A 6,743-nucleotide genomic window follows, 5' to 3' on the forward strand; every position below is an offset into this window, starting at 1 on the left:
TATATATATATATATATATATATATATATATATATATATATCTTCATGACACTGTAGGCATTCCCTTATGATCCTGGAACTCTGGCCCCTGCCTAAGTTACCACCCCTCACAGCCCCCACAAGAGAAACATGGCTAAAAGTCACATATGCAATGGCCCAAGCTTCTGACCTTCAGGCTAAACTCCTCCCCAGTTACCTAGCAACAGTAAAGACCTTAAAAAGGGCTGTTCAGCCCTACCTCGGTCTCTCCCTCCTCTGTTCTCTTACCTCTTACTTCTCTCACTCCTTTGTACTCTTATGTGTCACTTCTCTCACTCTTCTCTCCACTTTCCTTTCTCTTTGTCTCCTCTCCTTTCTCCTATCTCTTTCTTATTCTCTTTCTCTCTAGCCTTCCCCCCTCTCTCTACCTTCTCTCTTTCTCCCTGCCTTTGTATAATAAAGCTCTAAAACCATAGAATGTCTCTGCTCATCAAGGCCTACTGCACTTGGAAGATGCGACAGGCTTTCTCCTAATGAGCCATTTCTAATCTCTCATTAGAAGGCCTTCCTGTGCTCCAGTCAAGATCTGCTGCCCTCACTCTCACAGGTGTTGGGAACCTCTCTTCCCTCATCCCTCTCTCCTATAACCCTGGTGGCTTTAGCAAAGCAGCTCCAGGGTTGTCAGGTAGGGCTGCCCCGTGGCCACCCCCTGAAGGGTCAGAGGCTTGAATGCCCACCCAGGGCTGAGTGGAAAGAGTATGGCAGCTCTCCCATGCCTGACATACCAGAGAATAGGTAAAACTCAGGCGAGGTGTGGGTTTTTCCCTTCCCCCTCTTCCCCAGGGCCCCCTTTTTAGTTCCTAACATAAGATCACATCACTTTTTAGTTCATGCAAGGCATAGCATGTGAAGTATTCTTTCTGGTATGTACCTAAATTATTATAAAAGTAATAAACTTATTCTCTAATTTTATATCATGCTTACCAGATTTGCAATCATCAAGGGATGAGCCCACTGTGATTATTCAACAGATGTTATTGGCTACTATTGTTTTTAATAGAGTAGAGCCTAAATTAGGTACCAGTAATTGATGAGTTTCTTCATACTGAAATCATCTGAAACATATAATGTATGCTAACACATTCGATGTGTTAATTCTGCTTCCAGATTTTGCACAGGCAACATCATTACTTTGATGCTCAACAGAAATCTAACTACAGTAGCTTTAAGAAAAAATGACCACAGTGAGCTTTGAGAACAACTGCCTTACAATATTGATAGAAGTGACTGATAAGTGTAGAAGAAGCCAGATTGGAGAACAAAGACTCATATAATTCAAAGAGGTGCTGCTACAAATGGAAACAAAGTATCTAAAGTGTTCTACCTGCTGCAGAATGTTGCTTAGAGCTACTATGTCTACATCCTATTTTGACAGGGAGAAATTTTTCAGTGTGATGGAAAATGATTCTATGGATTGTCAAAGCACTGCAAGATGAACTGAGTTCATGAACTTACCAGTCCTTATAGCCAGAAACGAATGAGCTACAACTACAGCTATAAATCTTAGCTAACTTAATGAGGTTATGTATTATTATTATCTTCTTATTTGCATGACCAAATTTGTTCTTATATTGGATCTATGCTTTGCATTTTCTTTGAACCTTGTTGTCTCCTTCAGGTTTTCAGTGCTTTACATTTTAATAATTAACTATAGAAGTTTTATACTTTGTCACTCCTGTTGTAGTTCAGTCTTATGTATACAAATTTCAGTGCTATTTTAAATTATCTTAATGTCATCTTCCTTCTATGTTATTACTCTGATACATTAACATCAGAAGTTTGAATTTGGAACATTTATATTGCAGTGATATAGATTATAAATGTTACTGTCACTTCTCACCTCAAGGTTTAGCTTCTATGTGAAGAAGTGAGTGTATTAGAAAGAGGGACTAAATCATGAGCACAATTACTTATGCATTCAAATAAACTCATGAAATCAGTTAACCAAGAGGCACATAGGTGGAAGGAATGAACTCGGGAAGTGTTGGCTCTAGTTACAGAGCTGCCAAGGTAACAAGATATTTAGTTACTCTGTTCCTTTATTCAGAATAAGACAAAACACATTAAACACATTTTACTTACTGCTCTACAAGCTATAACTGAAAACATTTTATAGCAGAAATATTGGTTTGACCTTTTCAAAGAATATATAAATAAATAAAATTATACACATTGTCCCCAACTTAAACATGCACATAATCTTGCAAACTAAGTATTAAAAAGAAAAGAAAAGAAAAGAAGTATTTTGAAATGAAGGAGGAAGGAAATATTAAGCTTATATCCTCCCCCATGCAAAAATTTCTTATAGTGAAGAATGTATCCTAAAATCAGAATGTAGGGTGTTAAAAGTACCATTTATTTTCTTTCAGGAATTTTTTGCAGGTCTCATTCACCCACATAACTTTATTTATTTAATACTACAACAATGTGAAGAGAAAGGATAGTGTTTGATACAGTCTCTGAAAATAAGTGGGCAATTGAAAACAAATAATAGAATTAACTGATGGAGACATCCAGGAAATACTATCACCAGAGATCTAATGGAAATATATTTTTCAGAAATGTACTGTATTATCTTTCAATTAAAAAAGAAACTTATCTTTACATTGTGCATACTTACACTGAAAAATATTTTGATAGAAAAGAATACTTTGTAGATACCTTCAGAACAATTCAAATTGAAACTAAGGAAAAGGGTTGAGGTGAGGCCTCACAATAAGCACAGCTAGGATTGAAAAACCAACATAGAGACTGCATTTAAACTTGAGTTTTTGTGACAAGTTGGATTGAGAGCCGTGCAAAGGACCAGAGTAGTTCATAAAACAAGAAGTGTGATGTGACCTGGGGAACATTCCAGAAGGAAGAAAAGAAAAAATAAAATGGCCAGGAAGAAAATGCTTTAGGCATGCCGAAATGGATGCATGAGACCAGATTCACTGATCACTCTGAGTGAAGAAAATTTCTCTAAAATCTTGGAGTTATCAACACTACAAAATATTTTCTTGTTTTATAGCCAAGTGAGGTGTTGATTGTTTTGTCATCTAGAAGATATTGTTGTTTGTATTTTCCATCTTTTTGATAGGAACAGCACCAACATTGAATGTTTACATAAGTAGCATCATGACCCTTGGAGAAGCTGTGATTTATCCTAATAATTCAATGGCTTCAACTTGTGAAACTTAGCGGCATTGTCAATGAAACCAAAGACTTTATTAGTCTTTTTCTTGTGGAAATTTGGCCCAATAATACGAGCTATCATTTTTATATTCTGCTTCATGTAACTGTTTCTCAGCATTCGAATCATCTTTTCAAATCCCTGTGTACATTTTTAATGTTTCTTATTTTATTTTTGGAAAGAATATTCAAAGAATCTTAGTGTTGATAAGAAGGCTCATATAGGATTTTCTTTTCATTTCAAGTTTGAAAAAATACAGTTTTAGAATACCTAAACAAGGTATATAGAAAAGTATCTGTTTGTTATCTGCCATTCCGTCATTGTGTTTTGACCCTGTGTTTCTCAGGGTTCTCTAGGGCCACGGAATTTATGGAATGCCTCTATATATTCAGGGAACTTACTTGATGAATTCCAGTCCAACTAATCCAACAATGGGCAGCTGTGAATGGGAATTCCAAAAATCTATTAGTTTTTCAGCCCAGGAGGCTAGTTGTTTCACATGGTCTTCTGTATAAGCAGGTATCCTGAAGAAGAAGGTTCCAACAGATGTGATGGCAAGTCAGTGTGCACAGGCAAAGAAGAGTGAGTCTTTCTTCTTCCAATGTCCTTACATGAACCTCCAGCAGAAGGTGTGGCCCAGATTAAAGGTGTATACCACTGTGCCTGGATCTGAAATTTACTTTGTCCCTGGCTGGCATTGAACTCAGAGATCTGCTTGCCTCTGTCTCCTGAGAGTAACTGTGTGTACTGCCATACCTGGCCTAAGCTTTTCATGGCCACTATGCCTTAAGATCTCCATTTATATCCCTGGTCAGAAGCCTGTGTCTTCCAGGTTCAAGATTTAGATCACAGCTGTGCTGTCCGTTTCTGGATTGTAGTTCATTCCAGATGTAGTCAAGTTGACAAATAGGATGAACCATCACAAACTCATTTTTTAAAAGGTGATTTAATGACAACATTTTAATATAACCTTCTCACATACCAACAAACACTTTTCTCATTATATAAAATGTATTATATATTATATATTGCATGTAAAATGTAAAATTGTGCTGGAACCTTAAAATTTAGATTTCAGTGTATTTACTACAAATATTTCCATAGCATGTTGCCTAATAAAAATTACCAAACAGTTTGGAGTCAATGACAAGAATCATCTTTGCTGATAAAACAAACTGTTTGATAAATTTTGTGTTGGAAGTACTGTCCTATCACATAGAATGAATGCTTTCTATCCATCTACATAGAATGTTTTCATGCTATCCACACGTGGAATTACAATCAGAACTCTGAAAATGTCAACCATGAACCACTCATCTGTCTTGTAAGAAGCATGTAACTGGTTCTAAAAGGTAGTTCTCACATTATCTTTGTTATTTTTTAATTATTATTATTAGCTTTCTGCCAATTAAAAATAATTCTCTCAAAATATTGAAATTTCCCATTTTTTGCTTCTGATGCCTTGTATACAAAAGTCATCTAATTAATGTTTACTTGAAGAAAGAAGTCTGTTCATTACATCCATACTTTACTTTCGCATCCTCTGGTAAGAACCCGTGTAAGATATTAGATTGGCCTTATTGTTGACAATAATCGTGAAAGGAGAAGATTTCTATTATATAACACGATTAGTCTCATGTTTCTACAGTTAAAGTGAAATTTGACTAAAGCTGGACTCAAAACTGATGCTATGAACCAGAATGGAAGCTGTACAGGACTGATGTGTCCTCTGTTCTCACACTGACATGATGTGACTGACATGCAGACATGTGTGCTTGGAAAGATGATTGTTCTCTCTCTCTCTCTCTCTCTCTCTCTCTCTCTCTCTCTCTCTCTCTCTCTCTCTCTCCACTTCCTCCCTTCCTATTTTGTAAGGACAAAGAGGATCACCACAACATTGGGTGCATACAAAGGAGGCAAGTGTTAGGAGGATTTGGGGAGGAAAAATGATCATGATTGTTTATTTTAACAACAAGGATACAAAAAGGATAGAAAATAAAAGGACTAGATCCAACATATATATTGTATATATTTGGTGATATGACCTGCAACTTGAGTTTGCATCATTTCTACTGACCCTGAAAATACAAGGATATAACCAAACACCAAACTCCTGCTTATTTATTAGGAGACTCTGCTGACGTATAGGGATATATATATATATATATATATATATATATATATATATATATATATATATACACACAATCAAGATACATTACAAAGAGTTAGTGGAATATATATTTGTAGACTAAATAGAAAAGAGGTTTCATCCACATCATGACATGAAGTTTTAAGTCAGAAAACAATTATCAAAAAGACACATACAATTTTGCCTGGTATTGTGTTCTAAGCCTGAACTCTGCAGGAAGAGATTCAGGAGGACTACCAGTCATTCAAAGGAAGTCCAGACTTCCCAGCAAGTTTCTAGGACACTGAGGTTTACCTAGCAAAAGAAACGAACAAAAAGTGCCCCAAAAATGCATGGCAGGTAACATTGCTTAGTAGGTAAATACAATTGATGCCCAGTCAGTGTTCTTGTATTTAATCTCTGGATACCATATGATAGGAAGGAACCAACTCACAGATGTTGTGTTCTCATTTACTTACACACACAGTGACACACACACACACACACACACAGTGAACAAATAAGCAAGCAAGCTAACAGCCACAAAAACCAACAATAAATAAGTAAATAAATAAATTAGAACATATTGTGTAGCTTGGTGGTCTTGTGGAACTAATAACAGTGGCAGAGCAGACTGCCTCTGACTATTTTGCCTGATTTTGTTACCCATTTCCTCCTACTTAGTTGCTTCTTCCAGCCTTAATATGAGCAGAGGCACCTAGACTTATTGAAACATGATATTCCATATTTGGTAGATATCCGGGGAAGGACTGTTCTCTTGGGAATGAAAATTGAAGAAGAGTGGATCTGATGAAGAGGGGAGGATAAAGGTGGGAGAAGATGAGGGAAGGGGAACTGTGGTTGGGATATAATATATGAGAAAAGAGTTAAAAGTTTAAAATGTAAATTGGAAAGTACGAGAATAAAAAACAAACTTTATGTCAGGTGTAATGATACATTCCTGCAATCCCAGAAATTGGAGGATTGGGGAATGAAGTTATCCTGGACCACATAAATTCATGGATAGGCTTGAGTTATCAGGAACTATTGTTAAATGTAGAAATAAGAAAGAACACAGATTGAAAAATACTATAACAAACCCAGGGATTTGATTAGGTTTCAAAACTGTGAGTGATGAGGGGAAATATCCCACATGGTCAGGTGTGAAATAGCAAACTTTGAGAAAAATATCATTGTTGTTCTAGGAAAGAGGACTAATATTACTGAAGACAAATGAAAAATCCCTGCAAAATTGTATTTGTCATGTGGCAGAAACTCATTTGTTTCTAGGGTACTTATGACAATTCTGTGACTAGAACAACATGGGTAACAGTAAAGAAGCTTGAGTTTTGGACTTATGGTGAGTGAATGTACTAGTTTCAGACAGAATCACAGTGA

Source organism: Mus pahari, chromosome 8, assembly GCF_900095145.1.
Source record: "Mus pahari chromosome 8, PAHARI_EIJ_v1.1, whole genome shotgun sequence".
In the NCBI taxonomy this organism is placed as follows: Eukaryota; Metazoa; Chordata; class Mammalia; order Rodentia; family Muridae; genus Mus; species Mus pahari.